Source organism: Rhinatrema bivittatum, chromosome 6, assembly GCF_901001135.1.
Source record: "Rhinatrema bivittatum chromosome 6, aRhiBiv1.1, whole genome shotgun sequence".
Taxonomy (NCBI): Eukaryota; Metazoa; Chordata; class Amphibia; order Gymnophiona; family Rhinatrematidae; genus Rhinatrema; species Rhinatrema bivittatum.
In genome coordinates, this window is record NC_042620.1 from 358,372,323 (window position 1) to 358,391,848 (window position 19,526).

General features: G+C 42.1%; 1 protein-coding gene across 1 annotated transcript in view; it reads left to right on the forward strand.

Annotated features, from left to right (window-relative positions):
* STAG2 (stromal antigen 2) overlaps positions 1-19,526 on the forward strand; it is a 1,172,735-nt gene that overhangs the window by 372,402 nt on the left and 780,807 nt on the right.

Below are 19,526 nucleotides of genomic sequence, written 5' to 3' on the forward strand. Positions count from 1 at the left end.
GATTAATGTACCGTATTTTCCGGCGTATAAGACTACTTTTTAACCCAAGAAAATCTTCTCAAAAGTCGGGGGTCGTCTTATACGCCGGGTATCGTCTTATAGGGCACACCTGCTCTCTGACCAGTTTCTCTCAATCACACACACATGCTCTCAATCAAATGCATTCTCTCACTTACACACAGGCTGGCTGTCTCTCTCTCTCTCTCTCTCTCTCTCTCTCTCTCTCTCTTTCACCCCCCCCCCCCCCCCGAGCACAAATAGTAGCTGCAGCAGCAGCTTCCTCCTCCAGCCCCCGCAGGCCAAGAAAGAAGAAAACCCATCGGCCGCGGGAGGCTCATGCTGCTGTCTCCTTTCCCGATTACCAGCTCCTTCGACTGCTCGGGGCCGTTCCTGCTGTCGCCGCTGCAATTTTTTCATTCGGCACGGCTTTCTCCTTCCCTTGCACCGCACTGCTGTTGCCGCTGGGCTATCAGCACGTTCAAGCCCAGCGGGAACGGCAGCGGTGCAAAGCTGTGGCATCCGCGGCTGCCCTTTTCTTCTTCCCGCCCCCCCCTTTGAACCGGAACAGGAAGTGATGCGCGGGAAGAAAGAGCCGTGCCGCGTGAAACAATTACAGCGGCGACAGCAGGAACGGCCCCGAGCAGTCGAAGGAGCTGGTAATCGGGAAAGGAGACAGCAGCATGAGCCTCCCGCGGCCGATGGGTTTCTTCTTTCTTGGCCTGCGGGGGCTGGAGGAGGAGGCTGCTGCAGCTACTATTTGTGCTCGGGGGGGGGGGGGGGGAGTGGAAGTGAGAGAGAGAGAGAGAAGCAGCCAGCCTGTGTGTAAGTGAGAGAATGCATTTGATTGAGAGCATGTGTGTGTGATTGAGAGAAACTGGTCAGCGAGCTCGTGTGTGAGAGACAATGAAAGTGACTGCTCAGAGAGATGACTGATGTGTATGTGAGTGTGAGAGAGAAAAAGCATGGAAGTGTGAAATCTGGGTATGTGAGAAAGCATGGGAGTAAGAAGCCTGATTATGTGAGAGAGAGCATGGGAGCGGGAGGGCTGGCTGTGTGTGTGTGTGTGTGCGCGTGCATGAGAGAGAGACTGGTTGATAAGGTGACGGTGTGTGTGAGAGAAAGAGACTGGTGTGTGTGAATGTGAGAGAGAGAATGTGATTCAGGGAATGAGAAGCCTGTGCACGTGGAGAGTGAGCATGGAAATGAGAGAGAGACTGGTGTGTGTGTGTGTGAGACAGAGAAAGTGATTATGAGAGTGAGAAGCCCGTATATGTACGGTAAGCAGAACACGGGAGTGGGAAGCCTGTGTGTGTGTATGGCATGAGAGAAACTGTTCAGGAAGGTGTCTGGTGTGTGTGTCAAAGACTGTTTGGGAAATGATTGGTGTGTGAGAGACAGAAACTGGTCATGGGGGCATGACTGGTATGGTGTGTGTGTGTGAGAGACATGGGCCCTAAGGAAGAGGAAGAGGAATAGGAGAGCTGCTGGAGGGGGTAAGGAAAGGTGGCTTTTTAAGTTTATTTTTCTTGATTGACTGCTATTTTAATTATTTAATATTATGTGATGTGTCTGCTTTTTTGAAATATTTTATTGGTGTTTGGAGAATGTTTAATAGTTTTTATGAGTTTTTAATTGTTGGATGTTATTCTGTTCATAGCTGTTTTGAAACATTTATTCTGCTTATTAGTATAGTTTTACAATTATTTATGTGTGGGGATCTATAGCTGCTTGCTAGTTCTGTTTTCCTAATAAGAGGTATATTGGTTTTTAGGGCCTGATATACGGTATTTGTAGTGTTGCTTTTTCATAGATAGGGTTGCTCCTGTTTGAGTGTAAAATTATTTTTTTTCTTAAAAATATGTATAAAAAAGGGGGGGGGGGTCATCTTATATGCCCAGTCTTATACGCCGGAAAATACGGTATGTTGATTGTCTTTATTGAGAGAACCATCAACACAACATGGTTACAAGACAAACTACGTAATTTAATAAAGAATAAGGTCCTCTTTATCCCTCTTCCTGGTGAGCTAACCGTATGGCAACAGATAGAATCAATTACAAGTCAAAAGTCTGTTTCTTGTACTGTCGACTTCCTACCCCAAATAGCTCACTTGTCTTCCCCAGTCCTCCCTCCTTCCCCCCCATCCTTCCCAATACTGTATGACATCATCAAATTGTGAAATGCTTCACTGAGATTAAGAAAGAGAATTCAAGACTAGGCTTCTAACCCTTCCAGATAACCTACTCAAATATGGTTCCCAAGTCTTTAAGAATCTAGTTTATAAGATGAAAGATGTCTTAGCTGCTAAGGACTCGATATATAACATCTGGTGGATCACATTCCTCCACTGCCAATATGATGGAGAGGCTTGCCCACTGCATGTTATTAAAATAGATTGTTTCCCTTGGAACAAAAATTTAAAGGATATTAGTTGTGCCTCTTTTTTCCTGAGATGGGTAGAAAGACCTGTCATAAACAAAATACATTCAAGTGTTAAGGGGATCATGCTACTCAGTAAAGAATTAAGAAAGGAAACCACTTTTTGCCAGAAGTGTAAAAAAAGGTCCAAAAGGCATGAAAAATAGAACCTTTAGCCAAGTGGGAGCACTGAGAGGAGAGGATCACCTTGCTGGTGGCTGAAAGGAATCAATAAGTTTTTGCTTGGGACATTGAATTTTTTAAAAGTATTGGGGCAAAGTTAACTATTTGGGAATATTATTTAGTGTGTTTGTGCTTGTGCTTTTAATAGTCATTAAGGCAGTGAATAAACAAGTTAGACTGTATTTTTAAATAGTCAATAAGGCTGCTAGTAAGCAGTAGGTAGTGTGTTTATTTTTAAAAGTCTGCAGAACTGAGTGTTCTGCAGACTTTTAAGAACTGAGTGTTTGTATTAAAAAAAAACCCCAAAAAAAAACCAACAAAAACACAAAAAGTAGCCAGAAGCTAGAAATAAGCTAGGAGCAGTGTATACCTAAGTAAAATGGTTGAAAGGTTCAGCTCAGTTACTCACCTTGGAAAGGTGTTGAGGTAGCGTGATTTGGTTTGAATAGGTACCAACATTTGTTAATCAAGAGAGCAGTGAGTCACTCTGGTTGTCTAACTTAAGTTTGACTGTTTGTATTTCCCACACCTCACCCACCCACACCTAGCTCATTCTTTAATTTATAGGCAGGTGACACTTTCACAAAAACCAAAACAAAAACAAAACCAACAACAAAAACTTTGAGAGTTTGATCAGACCCCAGTAGGCTACTACCAGACATATAGTGAATTGACTAATACATTTAAAGGACGTTAGACACATTCCTACTCCCATAGCAACCTAAAACTTAACTAGGAACTGATCAAAACTGAGATGAAGGCAGCAGTCCAGCAGCAAGAGGGGGGGGGGCTGCCCAGTCTTTTGCATCGAGTGTCACATGTATGATTTTTTACCCACCGGTGAGAAGTTGTACATGTGCATGCGATGCAAAGAGCTCCTGGCTCTCGGAGAACGAGTCCAGTCTCTGGAGGCTAGAATGGCAGACCTGGAGGAGCTGAGGCAGACAGAGAGGTATATAGATGAGACCTTCAGGGACATAGTAGCCAACTCCCAACTTCAGACTGGTAGCTCTGGTGCTGCCTTGGAGGAAGAAGGTCTCATGATTGGAGAGCATCAACCCGGTGCAGCAGGAAAGGATCCTGTAGCAAGGACCTGCTCTCCAGGTGATGCATTGTCCTTTTGCATTGAGGATGTCTCCCCAAAGGCCTACTGCCCAGGAGGGAAGGGTTAGGTTGGCCGTCATAGTTGGTGATTCGATTATTAGGAATGTAGATAGCTGGGTGGCTGGTGGGCGTGAGGATCGCCTGGTGACATGCCTACCTGGTGCGAAGGTGGCAGACCTCACGCGTTACCTAGATAGGATTTTAGACAGTGCTGGGGAAGAGCCGGCTGTCGTGGTACATGTAGTCACCAACGACATAGGAAAATGTGGGAGGGAGGATCTGGAAGCCAAATTTACGCTCTTGGGTAGAAAGCTTAAATCCAGAACCTTCAGGGTAGCATTCTCTGAAATGCTCCCTGTTCCATGTGCAGGTCGCCAGAGGCAGCCAGAGCTCCGGAGTCTCAATGCGTGGATGAGACGATGGTGCAAGGAAGAGGGATTCAGTTTTGTTAGGAACTGGGGAACTTTTTGGGGAAGGGGGAGTCTCTTCCGAAGGGATGGGCTCCACCTTAACCAGGGTGGAACCAGACTGCTGGCGCTAACCTTCAAACAGGAGATATATCAGCTTTTAAACTAGAACAAAGGGGAAAGCTGACAGTCGCTCAGCAGCGCATGGTTCGGAGAGAGGTATCTTCAAAGGATACTAATGATGCATTAGAATTAGGGCATCCCGACAGTGAGGTTCTAATAATAAGAAAAGTAGTCCAAGTGCATGTGCTAAAAAAATTCTGATATCCCTATCAAAAAGCAGAATGAAAATACAAACAAAAAGCAAACTTTGAAATGTTTGTATGCTAATACCAGAAGTCTAAGAAGTAAGATGGGAGAATTAGAATGTATAGCAGTGAATGGTGACAGACTTAATTGGCATCTCAGAGACATGGTGGAAGGAGGATAACCAATGGGACAGTGCTATACCAGGGTACAAATTATATCGCAATGACAGACAGGAGCACCTGGGAGGCGGTGTGGCACTTTATGTCCGGGATGGCATAGAGTCCAACAGAATAAACATCCTGCATGAGATGTTTATTTTTCCTTAAAGAACCATTTTTTTTAACAACCATTTTTAAACATTTTTAAACAACCATTTTTCCTTAAAGAAATTCATCTCGACCACTATCAAAAATGGTTTTTTCAAACTTCACACTCTAAAAAGAATTAAACCCCTCCTACATCCACAAGACTTCCGGACAGTGTTGCAAGCTACCATACTGCCAAAACTTGACTATTGTAACGCTTTACTTTTAGGTCTCCCCAAAAACTCTATTCAACCATTACAGATGCTACAGAACGCTGCAGCACGATTAATCACTAATACCCGCCACCATGATCACATTACACCTGCTCTCATGTTCCTGCATTGGCTGCCTGTAGCATCTAGGATTATCTTCAAAGTTCTCTCCCTTATTCACAAGTCTGTCCATAACCAAGAGATGCAATGGTTCTCGGAGTATTTCGTTTTTCGTACCTCTAAGAGACCAATAAGAAATATCCATCAAGCTAAACTGGCATCTGCACCAATGAAACATATCAAACACGTTACCACAAGAGACCGCTCTTTCTCCATAGCTGGAATTAACTTATGGAACAAGATGCCCACTGACCTGCGTCTGGAACACTGCCATAAAAAATTCAAGCAAGGACTTAAAACGTGGTTGTTTGAACAAGCCTTCACACTATGATATCTGATTAATCCGAATTGACAATTAATATTCTACCCACATTAACTCCCTGCTCCTTGTCCCTACGACCCTATATTTTTCCCCTAAAATTTAATCCTCTCTCTGTTCTCCCGCTCTATCCCTGATTAGGATCTTTCAATTAGTTTCAAAATAATAGAATATTCCTTTGTTCAATTTACTTCCTGTGACCTCTACCAGCTCTATGATTGAATTTTATGCTCTAAAGTTGTTGTGTTAGTTCGTAAATGAGTTTTAGTTTCTTCCGAAATCATTTTTTGTATGTAAAACATTAGATGATGTAAAACATCATCCGCTCAATATTCATACTGCGTGATCCAGCAGCATTCAGCAGTAGGCAGCTACTCCAACATCCACCAAATTTCCATACTCAACCATTCAACGCACTCAAATTCTCATCTGAGCTCATCACTCGAGCATCACTAACACCACAGTCAGCATGACGCCGAGATGTCAGATTCCGATTCTTCAACATAACCTACTCACCACAGGAAAAACCACCTTGCTACAAAGATCCCGCAACTACACAGCCCTTATCCCTATTATGATTTCTCCTCTTACCCAATTACTAGGACTAACACTATTTTCCCTTTCGCTATTCAACGCTCAATCTCTCACCAAAAAATCTCTGATCCTCAATGACTATCTTTTGGACTCCAACCCAGACATCTGTGCCATAACAGAAACTTGGCTTAAACCAACAGATATTGCTATAATAAATCAACTCCCCACCGACCTCTACGACTTCTTTTCCCTCCCTCGTCTCAAAAAAAGAGGAGGGGGCATTCTTTTGGCAGCCAAAAAAGATTTGAAATTTAACCAACTCTCAGTCAAAGCAGTCCCTAAACTTGAAATAGGACTTTTCAAAACAGCTCAACTCCAAGTCCTACTCGTGTATGCCCCTCCAAGCGTTCTGGATTCAGATGCCTCCCCCATTGTAGAAATAATTACTACACACTTAAATCTGGAATCCCCGGCTATAATTTTAGGAGATTTTAACTTACATGTTGATAACCCTACACCCACCACCAATTGCGAAGTTCTACTTACTGCCCTCTCAGCTATGGGATTTGAACAGATCATTAACAAACCCACCCATAAAGCTGGACACACCTTGGACCTTATCTTCGTAAATACTGGGATCAAATACACCTCACCTCCTTCCTGCACCCCTGTCCCATGGTCAGATCATTCTCTAATCACCGTCACTTTTTCTCTGACACAATTCAGAAAACATCCCCCATCGAAATCCTCATTTCTCTACAGAAGACCCTGCTCATCCGACGACCTTAACAGCCAGCTCACCTCAGAGCTTCCTCACATTAACCTCTCTGACCCTAACTCAGCCATCCTCTCCTGGAACAACATCACTGAGGCAGTAGCAAACAAACTTTGTCCACTATCAGCAAAAAATCTAAACCCAAACCCAGCAAAAAGACAACCATGGTTCTCAAACAACCTCCATAAACTTAAACAAAGCCTAAGACACAAAGAAAGCAAATGGCGTAAGGCACCCTGCCCCAGCACCTTAGCCGCCTACAAACTAGCTCTACATCACTACAAGAACTCTACCCAAAAATCAAAAAGGGATTACTATGCTAGCAAGATTCATGACCTTGTATTTGACGCCAAAGCTCTTTTTGCTTACATATCTAACCTGACACACATCAACATACCAGATATTCCCATAGACCTAGCTCAATCTAAAGCCGAGGAATTGGCTATTTTCTTCCAAGACAAAATATCTAACCTGCTAAAGCGACTGACCCCCAGCAACAATTCTCGTCCTAATGCGCCACAGATACAAAACAAAGGAACCTCCTTTGAATCATTCCAACCCATCACAGCCTATGAGATTATTCTGTTACTTAAAAAAATGAAACCTTCATCCCACCCCTTCGACCAAATACCCACAAAGCTCCTCCTTCTAATACCGGAAACGATATCCAAAACTCTGGCAGATATCATAAACTGCTCATTATCCCAGGGTCTATTTCCAGAAGACCTAAAACTAGCTTCGCTAAAACCACTCTTAAAGAAACCTAATCTAGACCCCAAGGACCCCAACAACTTTCGTCCGATCTCCAATCTTCCATTTATTGCCAAGATAATGGAAAAGCTGGTCAACACTCAACTCTCCAACTACATTGAAGATCACAAAATACTTTACCCCTCACAACATGGTTTCCGTAAAGCTTTAAGCACAGAGACGCTACTCATATCCCTGACAGACCACATCATCATGGGGCTAGACAAAGGCCAATCCTTTCTACTTATCCTTTTGGACCTTTCGGCCGCATTTGATACCGTCAAACACTCCATCCTCATCAATCAACTTGCGAACATAGGAATCTCAGGAACTGCCCTATCATGGTTCAATACTTTCCTCAACAACAGAGGCTATAAGGTCAAGATACATAATAAGGAATCCTCCCGCTTCTCTTCAGCTTTTGGAGTTCCTCAAGGCTCCTCCCTATCCCCTACACTCTTTAATATTTACCTTCTACCGCTATGTCAACTGCTAACCCACTTGAAACTAACTCACTTCCTATATGCAGACGATGTGCAGATCTTGATCCCCATCAAAGAAACCATCTCCAAAACTCTTGAATTTTGGGAAATTTGCCTTAAAGAAATCAATCGCCTCCTCTCGAGTCTAAACCTGATATTAAATACAGCCAAGACGGAACTGCTCATCATCTCACCAGAAAATAGCAACCCACCTCCATGTCCTCTAACCCACCATCTTACCACCCAAACAAGGGATTTAGGCGCAATTATCGACAACCATCTTAATCTAAAATCCTTCATCAAACAAACTACGAAAGACGGATTCTATAAACTTCAAGTACTTAAAAGAATCAAACCGCTCCTTCACATGCGAGACTTCAGAACGGTCCTTCAAGCAGTAATCTTTTCTAAGATAGACTACTGCAATTCCATCTTATTAGGTCTCCCTTCTGCTTCCATTAAACCCCTTCAGATGCTTCAGAATTCAGCTGCGAGAATTCTGACTAACACCAGGAGAAGAGACCACATCTCTCCTATTCTCAAGAACTTGCACTGGCTGCCAATACACTTTAGAATTATCCACAAATCCCTCACTATCATCTACAAGACTATCCATCACCAAGCATCCCTCAATCTTCAAATTCCACTCAGAAAGCACACATCCACCAGACCCATCAGAGAAGCCTACAAAGGATCACTCCTTGTTCCACAAACCAAAACCACTCAACACCTAACCTACAGAGACCGAGCCTTTTCCACAGCCGGACCTTCACTATGGAACTCTATTCCTCCCGATCTAAGACAAGAACCATGCCTTCCTACTTTCAGAAAAAGGCTTAAGACATGGCTATTTAAGCAAGCCTTCCCAGATCCATATTGAAAGACAGTAACATCTTTTAAGACACTACACAATATTATGTAAATTATTAATGTAAATAATTCATCTTTACTACTCAACTATCTTACTCTAATTCTCTCCCCAGTTTTATGACCCTGTTGTAATGTAACTTTTATTTCTTTGCACTTGTTTATGTTCTGTTTTTTGTGCACACCCTCTCGTTATTTGTAAACCGGCATGATGGGGTTCCTAATCTCGAATGCCGGTATAGAAAAATCTATAAATAAATAAATAAATATATTAATTTATGGTTTACTATCTGTACTGCCTGTTATCTTATATACCTGTTATCTGTAAAGCCTGTTGCTAATTATTGTTAATTGTAAACCGCGGTGATGTATCTTTTTACGTACTGCGGTATATAAAAACCCCCAAAGAAATAAATAAAATAAATAAATGCAAAATTTAATCTTTATGGGTAGAAATCCCTTGTGTGTCGGGGAAGATTATAGTGATAGGAGTATACTACCGTCCACCTGGTCAAGATGGTGAGACAGTGAAATGCTAAGAGAAATTTATTTATTTATTTATTTATTTATAACTCTTCTATACCGAAGTTCAAATAACAGAGTTAATTATCACTCCGGTTTACATTGCAACCATAAAAACAGTGACAAAGTTGTCTTACATAGAACAGGGGGAGAGAAAAACTTGGATACAGCTTAAGCATGGGGAGTAACGTGTCAAAACTGGTAAGAACTGATAAGAGTTGGCTTTTTGGGGTAACAAGGTATTCCGAGGGAGGGGGTAGGAATGAGGGATTGTAAGGGGGTTGGAAGGGGTCCACTTGCACGTTTGCTATGCCTGGCAGGTAGGTGGCTCGAAGTGTGACCCATATCAGGGTCTTCTCCTTGCAAAGAACCAAGGAAACTGAGCCTCCTTCTTTATTCAAGTAAAGCATGGCGACTTGATCGTCCATTTGGATCATTATTGTTTTCCCTGTTAGGAAGGGTGTGAACACTACCCATGCGTTGTGAACCGTCCTGAGCTCTGGTAGGTTGATTTGGTAAGCAAATTCTTGCATCGACCACTGTCCTTGAATTTGATACTGAAATAGATGCACTCCCCAACCGTGGGTGGAGGCATCGGGGGTAAGAATTAGCTGATGAGGGAGTGGTCTCAATGGTGCTCCTTCTGTTAATACTTTTGGCTTGAGCCACCACGCTATGCCCTGTTTCATGGAGTTTGTGAGCATTATTCTGGTAGAGATTGGTTGGAGTCTCTGCAATCACTGAGTTTTTAACCCCCACTGCAATCTCCTCATTCGCAGTTTGGGTAAGGAGACCACATGAATGGCTGCCGCCATATGGCTCAGGAGGACTAACAGCTTGCATACTGTCATACTAATGCAGTGTCTGAATTACAGAGCGAGCAGTCGTAAACGCTGTTGCCTGTCTTTGGGCAGAAATGCTCTTGCATGAGAGGAGTCTATTACTGTTCCAATGAACTGTATCGTTCGAGTCAGTCGGAGGACAGATTTCTCGTAATTGATTATGAAGCCCAATGTTTATAAACAGCGTATCATTGTGAGGAGGTCCCGCTGAAGGGCTTCCACTGTTGGTAACACTATCAGCTCCTCCTCTAGATACGGAAAGATCTGCAGACTTTTTCAGTGGAGATGGGCCACAGCCACTTCCAGGCACATGGTAAAGACTCTTGGGGCAGAGGAGAATCTAAAGGGGAGCACCTTGTATTGGTAATGTTCGCTCCCTGGCTGGAAGCACAGATACTGCCAACATGAAGGGTGTATTGGTACGTGTGCATATGCATCTTTGAGATCAAGTGAGCACATCTAATCGTTCAGTTGTTGAAATATGGCAGTATTGATTTGAGAGTTACCATCCTGAATTTCTCCCTTTGTAACAGTTTGTTGAGAGGGCGGAGGTCTAAGATCGGTCGCAGATCTCCTGTACATTTCAGGATGAGGACATATTGGGAATAGAAACCTTTGCGAATGAAAGCTGGTTTAACACATTGGATGGCATTCTGTGTAAGCAGTTTCTCCACTTCCACGCACAGGAGGGAAATAAGGGAAGCTAACCAAATTGGTAGTGTGGTAATAATGGGAGACTTCAATTACCCCAATATTGACTGGGTAAATGTATCATCAGGACACACTAGAGAGAATAACGTTCCTGGATGGAATAAATGATAGCTTTATGGAGCAATTGGTTCAGGAACAGACGAGAGAAGGGGCAATTTTAGATCTAATTTTCAGTGGAGCACAGGACTTGGTGAGAGAGGTAATGGTGGTTGGGCCGCTTGGCAATAGTGATCATAATATGAACAAATTTGAATTAATGACTGGAAGAGGAACAGTATGCAAATCCACGGCTCTCGTGCTAAACTTCCAAAAGGGAAACTTTGATAAAATGAGAAAAATTGTGAAAAAACCTGAAAGGAGCAGCTACAAAAGTAAAAAAAATGTGCAAGAGGCATGGTCATTGTTACAACATACCATTCTAGAAGCACAGTCCAGATATATTCCACACATTAAGAAAGGTGGAAAGAAGGCAAAACGATTACCGGCATGGTTAAAAGGGGAGGTGAAAGAAGCTATTTTAGCCAAAGATCTTCATTCAAAAATTGGAAGAAGGATCCAACAGAAGAAAATAGAATAATGCATAAATGTTGGCAAGTTAAATGTAAGACATTGAGAAGACAGGCTAAGAGAGAATTTGAAAAGAAGTTGGCCGTAGAGGCAAAAACTCACAGTAAAAACTTTTTAAAATATATCCGAAGCAGAAAGCCTGTGAGGGAGTCAGTTGGACCGTTAGATGATCGAGGGGTTAAAGGGGTACTTAGAGAAGATAAGGCCATCGCGGAAAGATTAAATTATTTCTTTGCTTCGGTGTTTACTGAAGAGGATGTTGGGGAGGTTATCCGTACTGGAGAAGGTTTTCATGGGTAATGATTCAGATGGATTAAATCAAATCACGGTGAACCTAGAAGATGTGGTAGACCTGATTGACAAACTGAAGAGTAGTAAATCACCTGGACCGGATGGTATACACCCCAGGGTTCTGAAGGAACTAAAAATTTCAGACCTATTAGTAAAGATTTGTAACCTATCATTAAAATCATCCATTGTACCTGAAGATGGAGGATAGCAAATGTAACCTCAATATTTAAAAAGGACTCCAGGGGCAATCCGGGAAACTACAGACCGGTCAGCCTGACTTCAGTGCCAGGAAAAATAGTGGAAAGTGTTCTAAACATCAAAATCACAGAACATATAGAAAGACATGGTTTAATGGAACAAACTCAGCATGGCTTTACCCAAGGCAAGTCTTGCCTCACAAATCTGCTTCACTTTTTTGAAGGAGTTAATAAACATGTGGATAAAGGTGAACCTGTAGATGTAGTAACTTGGATTTTCAGAAGGCATTTGACAAAGTTCCTCATGAGAGGCTTCTAGGAAAAGTAAAAAGTCATGGGATAGGTGGCGATGTCCTTTCGTGGATTGCAAACTGGCTAAAAGACAGGAAACAGAGAGTAGGATTAAATGAACAATTTTCTCAGTGGAAGGGAGTGGACAGTGGAGTGCCTCAGGGATCTGTATTGGGACCCTTACTTTTCAATATATTTATAAATGATCTGGAAAGAAATACGACGAGTGAGATAATCCAAATTTGCAGATGATACAAAATTGTTCAGAGAGGTTAAATCACAAGCAGATTGTGATAAATTGCAGGAAGACCTTGTGAGACTGGAAAATTGGGCATCAAAATGGCAGATGAAATTTAATGTGGATAAGTGCAAGGTGATGCACATAGGGAAAAATAACCCATGCTATAGTTACACAATGTTAGGTTCCATGTTAGGTGCTACAACCCAAGAAAGAGATCTAGGTGTCATAGTGGATAACACATTGAAATCGTCGGTTCAGTGTGCTGCGGCAGTCAAAAAAGCAAACAGAATTTTGGGAATTATTACAAAAGGGAATGGTGAATAAAACGGAAAATGTCATAATGCCTCTGTATTGCTCCATGGTGAGACTGCACCTTGAATACTGTGTACAATTCTGGTCGCCACATCTCAAAAAAGATATAATTGCGATGGAGAAGGTACAGAGAAGGGCTACCAAAATAAGGGGAATGGAACAGCTCCCCTATGAGGAAAGACTAAAGAGGTTAGGACTTTTCAGCTTGGAGAAGAGATGGCTAAGGGGGGACATGATAGAGGTGTTTAACATTTATGAGAGGTCTAGAACGGGTAGATGTGAATTGGTTATTTACTCTTTCGGATAATAATCAGCTGCCATATCTTCGACCACTCTTTCAGCTTCCTTATATCCTGCCTCATTCTCTCCACTCTTTGCGGCGTGTCCACTCTGTTGCAGATCATAGTATCATCTGCAAAAAGACAAACCTTACCTTCTATCCCATCCATAATGTTGCTCACAAAGATATTGAACAGGACCGATCCCAACACTGATCCTTGGGGCCCTCTGCTTAACACTGCTCTCTCTTCAGAGTAAGTTCCATTTACCTTCACACATTGTCTTCTGTCCTTCAACCAGTTTGCAATCCAGGCCACCATCTTGGCACCCACTTCTGAGCTTCACATTTTATTCACAAGCCTCCTGTGAGGGACTGTATCAAAAGCTTTGCTGAAATCTAAGTAGATGACATTGAGTGCTCTTCCTCTTCCTCTATCTAATTCCCTAGTCACCCAATCAAAAAAGTCAATCAGATTTGTCTGACAGGACCTTCCTCTGGTGAATCCATGCTGCCTCTGGTCCAGCAATTCTTCTGACTGTAGATAGCTCACTATTCTTTCTTTCAGCAGCAACTCCATTACCTTCCCCACCACCGAGGTGAGGCTAACCAGTCTGTAGTTTCCCGCCTCCTCTCTGCTCCCACTCGTGTGAAGTGGGACCACCACCACTCTTCTCTAGTCACTCGGCACCACTCCCGTTTCTAGGGATTTATTGAATAGGTCACAGAGCGGACCCGCCAGCATATCTCTGAGCTCTTTCAGTATCCTGGGATGAACCTCATCAGGCCCCATGGCTTTGTCCACTTTGTTTTCCTAGCTCTTCCCATACATTCTCTTCTGTAAATGGAGTTACATCTACTCCACTCCCCTCGAGTTTCTTCTTATCTAGTGACTGTCTTTCTCCAGTGTCCTCTTTAGTGAACACAGAGCTGAAGTATTTGTTTAATATTTCTGCCATTTCTTCGCCTTTCTCCACACATTGAACCTTTTCCCCTTTCAGTTTCACTATACCACTTGGAACTTTTCTCCTTTCTCTGATTTATCTGAAAAATGTTTTGTCACCTTGCTTTACCTCTTTGGCAATTCTTTCTTCTGCTTGACTTTTTGCTGTCTTGATTGCTTTCTTCGTCTCCCTCAGTTCCATCAGATATTCTTCCTTGTGCTCCTCCCTTTGGGATCCTTTATATTTCTTGAACGCTGTTTTTTTAGCTTTTATTTTCTCAGCCACCTCCTTTGAGAACCAGATAGGTTTCATTTTTCTTTTGCTTTTCTTTACTTTTCTAACATATGATTAGTTGTTTTGGTAATTGATCATTTTATTTTGGTCCATTGTTGTTCCACATCTCTCTTGTTATCCCATCCTTCTAGTTCTTCCAGATACTTCCCCATTTCATCAGAGTGCGTGTTTTTGAACTGCAAAGCTCAGGTCTTCGTGTTACTTCTCCATATCCTATTTGTGATATGAAACCATACCGTTTGATGATCACTGGTGCTGAGGTGGGCACCCACTTGGACATTAGAGACATTATCTCCATTGTTGAGCACTAAATCGAGTAAAGCTCCCTCCCTCGTGGGTTCCTTTACCATTTGAACAGAGCCCCTTGCAGGGTATCCACGATCTCTCTACTATTGTTAGATTCCGTTGAAGGGATTCCTCAGTGTACATCCGGCAGATTAAAATCTCCAACAATCACCACTTCTCCCTTCTTTCCCATCATTTGGATGTGTTCAACCAGATTTCTGTCAAGCTCTTCAATATGATTTGGAGGCCTGTAAACCACTCCAATAAAAACGGATGCCCCATCATCTTTTTTTAGGTCGGCCCATAGTGCTTCTTCTTTGCCCCCATCTTCCTTGCAGCTTACATTCTTGGATATTGTTAGTGACATAAAGAGCCACTCCTCCCCCTTTCCTGTCCTCTGACCTTCCTTAACAAGTTATAGCCCGGTATTGCTGTATCCCAATCATAAGATTCCTTGAACCACATTTCCGTGACAGCAACAATGTCCAAGTCCGCCTCTACCATTAGGGCTTGCAGCTCTGGGATTTTATTGCTCAAACTACGAGCATTTGTGCTTATAGATTTCCAACTTTTCTTGTTCAGGTTACTGCTTTTCTTGGACTCCTTTTGTGACTTATTTAGTTGTGTTGTTATCCACTTCACCCTTTTCCTTTGCATTTGTATTTAGGGGGTGACATTTCTGTATGCATTGGGTTTCTTCTTTCTTTTCGGATATCACTTCAATCTCTTTCGCAAGAGCTTCTTCAGTAACTAATACAGAGAAGGCTTTTTGTGCTTGTGCCACTTGATACAGTGTGTGTCTCAGAATCAGACCTGTGATGCAACCAGAGCCCACTGTAATTCTGTTTTTTGAGTTCTTTAATGTCCTGTGTGAGTGAGGAGGTATCTTGTGGGCTGCAGAGCTGTCAAGAACGGGTATCTGTGGGTCACAGGTCTTATCCTGCCTGAGCTCACTGTAAATCCCTTTTTCCTTGACTTTTGTTTTTTGTGGTAATGTGGAATTAATTCCTGATTAATATAAAGTGGGTGAACCTTTCTTTATTTCAGCTAATTCAGCTGTAACTTCAGCTATCTCTTTTTTCAAGGAAGAGAGTTCTGAGCAAATAGGGCACGTCCTAAGTTTCCAGATGTCCCTGAGAATAAAGGCTCCACAGTAGTTACATTGGATAGTCCTCATTTTGTTAAATTTATTTGATGGATAACACCTAAGGAACTAAGGAATTACTAATTTATCTTGTTACTAATCATGTATTTAGGCAGACTATATCAGAAAAACAAATCTAGGGGTGGGTGGGTGGGAGTTAAACAGTTAACACTTGGCCAGGGCTGTTCACTGGACAATGTATCTTCTATTGATTTTGAAAAAACCCTCCCCCAGATTTGGCTAGCTAATTTAAGCTTTTTCCCTGGCTCTCCCTAAGAAGATGGACCTCTGCTTGTCTCCTTCAATTTCAAAGCAGACTGAGGAGGAGTTGATTACCTCCTGCAATACATTAAGTCAGCTGCTAATAGCTGTTTAACCAAACTACTTTTTTTTTTTGTACATTTTAATTTTTTATGCTTAGACAAACACACAGCAATTTAAAGCAGCAATATCAATATCTAGAAAAATAGACAGATAAGGCTAGCACTACACAGAAACAGAAAAATATAACCAGCCTACTTAAGGATAATTAAACTATTACTTATCTTTGCCCAAGACATTGGACATCTGCCTGTCTCCTTCAATTTCAAAGCAGACTGACGAGGAGTTGATTACCTCCTGCAATACATTAAGTCAGCTACTAATAGCTGTTTAACCAAACCCCCTTTTTTTTGTATATTTTGTATATTTAATTTCTGCATTGTTGTCTTCCACACTTTCCGAAACTTTGATATCACTGAGTGTCGGGCCATTCCAGATGGAAGTCTGCGAGCATTAGCATGAAGAACATAACATGGGTCTAGGTTTTGCATAACCGCCACAGCATCTTTCCATTGTGTAAAATATGAACTTTCAAATAACCAATCTCTAATCACTCGTAAAAGACAGGCTATATTATAGCTTCTCACATCTGGTAGGCTTAATCCACCGTGTTCCCCCAAGCATTTTAATTATGATTAAGCTATTCTAGGTTTTTTACCTTTCCAGATAAATCTCAAAAGAAGCCTGACCAAGATTCGTGTATCTTTCTTTAACAATAATATTGGTAAAGTTTGAAGGACATATAACCATTTTGGAAACAAAACAATTTTGAAAAGGTTGATTCTTCCTCCCGAGGTTAATGGTAGATTATGCCATAGTGTTAGTTTGTCCCTTGTGCTGGTAAGCAAGGGCGCCACATTAAGGGTGTAAAGACGTTCCACATCCAAGGAAATTTTAACTCCTAGTCAATGAAAGGATCCTTGTACCCAGTGTAACGGAAAAGCATTTCCCCAAGACCTTTTTAGGGAGTTTGGGAAGATCAAAGCTTCCGATTTATCCTTATTAAGCTTGTGTCCAGAAAAAGACCCAAATTCTTGAAATAAGTGTAATAAGTTGGTCAAGGAAGGGACAGGATTTTGAAGGAGCACTAAGAAATCGTCTGCAAAAGCAGCATATTTAAATGTGAACGATCTCGTAGCAAAGCCCTAAATCTCATTCGAGTGCTGTAGGGCTATTAGCAAGGGTTCCATAGTAAGCAAAAATAATAATGGGGGGACAGGGGGCGGCATCCCTGTCTCATTTCTCTGTGGATCTTTGTGCAGCCCCCAGTGCAGCCTTGTACCCTCCTCACTCAGCACGCCCATGGCTTACACGGCTCACTTCACTTATTCAACCGCAGACGATTTTGAGACAGCGATCATCTAAAAAACTCATCTGGAACTCGAACTAACAGAAAGAATAATACCAACCATTGTACGGATTCCATTATCTCTTTATCTCATACTTAAAAAAACAATCTAACCCTGCCACCACTGAACTCACAGCGCCACTTCCTGCTTCTGTTACAAAAACCTACAGACTCTCTTCTCTCCCAATCTAATTTTCATCAATCTCATATTTCATCAGTCTCACTATAGATATCCACGGGACCCAGCTAGAGTTTCTAAGAACCTTTTTCCCTCGCAACTCTATCAATTAACCCCCAGAAGAAATGCTAAACCAACATATCCCTATCAGACACCATCGTCTCCTTCACAACATGTCCCCTGTTCAAGAACTACCAACTAGAAATCCCAGATCTCTCATTCCAATCATGATCACTCCCCTAACACAGTTCCTAGGGCTAACTCTGCTCTCAGTAACACTAGTCAATGCACAATCTTTGACCAAAAGGACTCATATCCTCAACGACTATCTTTTAGACTGTAACCCTGATATCTGTGCCATCACAGAAACCTGGCTAAAAAACTCGGACATAGCACTAATTAACCAACTACCCACTCACAAATACGACTTTTTCTCAATTCCCAGACTTAAAAAACGAGGGGGTGGCCTGTTACTAGCCACGAAGAAAGAATTCAGACTAACATCATATCCTATCAAGTTAAAATCTACAATAGAAATTGGATTATTCAAATCGAACCTCCTTCAAATACTGCTAGTTTACGCCCCCCCAGGAATCCTTTATGCAGACGCCTCCCCCCTTATAGAAACCATTGTGAAACATATTAACACAGATTCCCCTACCATAATTATGGGATATTTTAACTTACACTTTGATGCCTCCCCACACTCAGCCAATTGTGAAGCCCTCCTCACCGCTCTTAGCACTATGGGATTCACCCAGATTATCAATAATCCAACTCACAAAGCAGGACATACATTGGATCTTATTTTCATCAATGCTAATTTCCTCTGCTCTATGGAACCTACATGTACCCCCATCCCCTGGTCAGACCATTTCCTGATAACGACCCTCTCCTCTAAGAAAAAATCTACCACCACTCAGCACCTCTCCACTATTCACTTCAGAAAATCTTGCGCTTCAGACATTCTCAGCGAGCAGCTCACCAAGGAACTCACAAACCTAGATATATCCAACCCCAACTCTGCTGTGCTATCCTGGCATAAGATCACGGAAAGGGTAGCAAACAATCTTTGCCCATCAACCTCGAAATTAATTAACCCAGCAAAAAAAGGAAACCAACCTTGGTTCACCAGTGAACTCAAACGGAGAAAGCAAGAACTACGCCACAAAGAAAACAGATGGCGCAAAGCCCCTTCACCATCTACGCTATCATCATACAAAGGAACCTTACATTTTTACAGGACATCCATCCTAAAATCAAAAAAACAATACTATGCCAATAAAATCCATGACCTCCAATATGATGCAAAAGCTTTATTTTCATATGTATCACAAATCACAAAGCCAATTCCTCCATCAATACCAGACAAACAGGCTCAATCCAAGGTAAATGAGCTAGCCTTGTTCTTTCAACAGAAGATTTCAAACACTATCACACTTCTTCCAACAGACCAACCCCCCAGCTTCATACATCTCCAACCACACACTCAAGGAAGCTAAATTTGACAACTTTGAACTAACTTCCACTAAAGAGATCGAAACCATCCTAAAGAGGCAGAAACCATCCAGCCACCCAACAGACAACATACCCTCCAAATTACTGCTACTCATCCCAGACTCAATCTCGGGACCTCTGACCAACATCATAAATTGCTGCCTAACTCAGGGTCTGTACCCAGATAGCCTAAAAAATGCTTCCCTTAAACCCCTCTTGAAAAAACACATCTGGACTCCAGCATTCTAGCTAATTTCCGTCCAATCTTCCATTCCTAGCCAAAATTACAGAGAAAGTAGTTAACTCCCAGCTATCAGATTACTTAGAAGAACACAATATCCTTTCCTCTTCCCAATATGGTTTCCGCAAATCACGCAACACAGAAACCCTGCTCATCTCACTAACAGACCATATTATTATGGGACTGGACAAAGGACACTCATTTCTTCTAATCCTTCTAGACATCTCAGCAGCCTTCG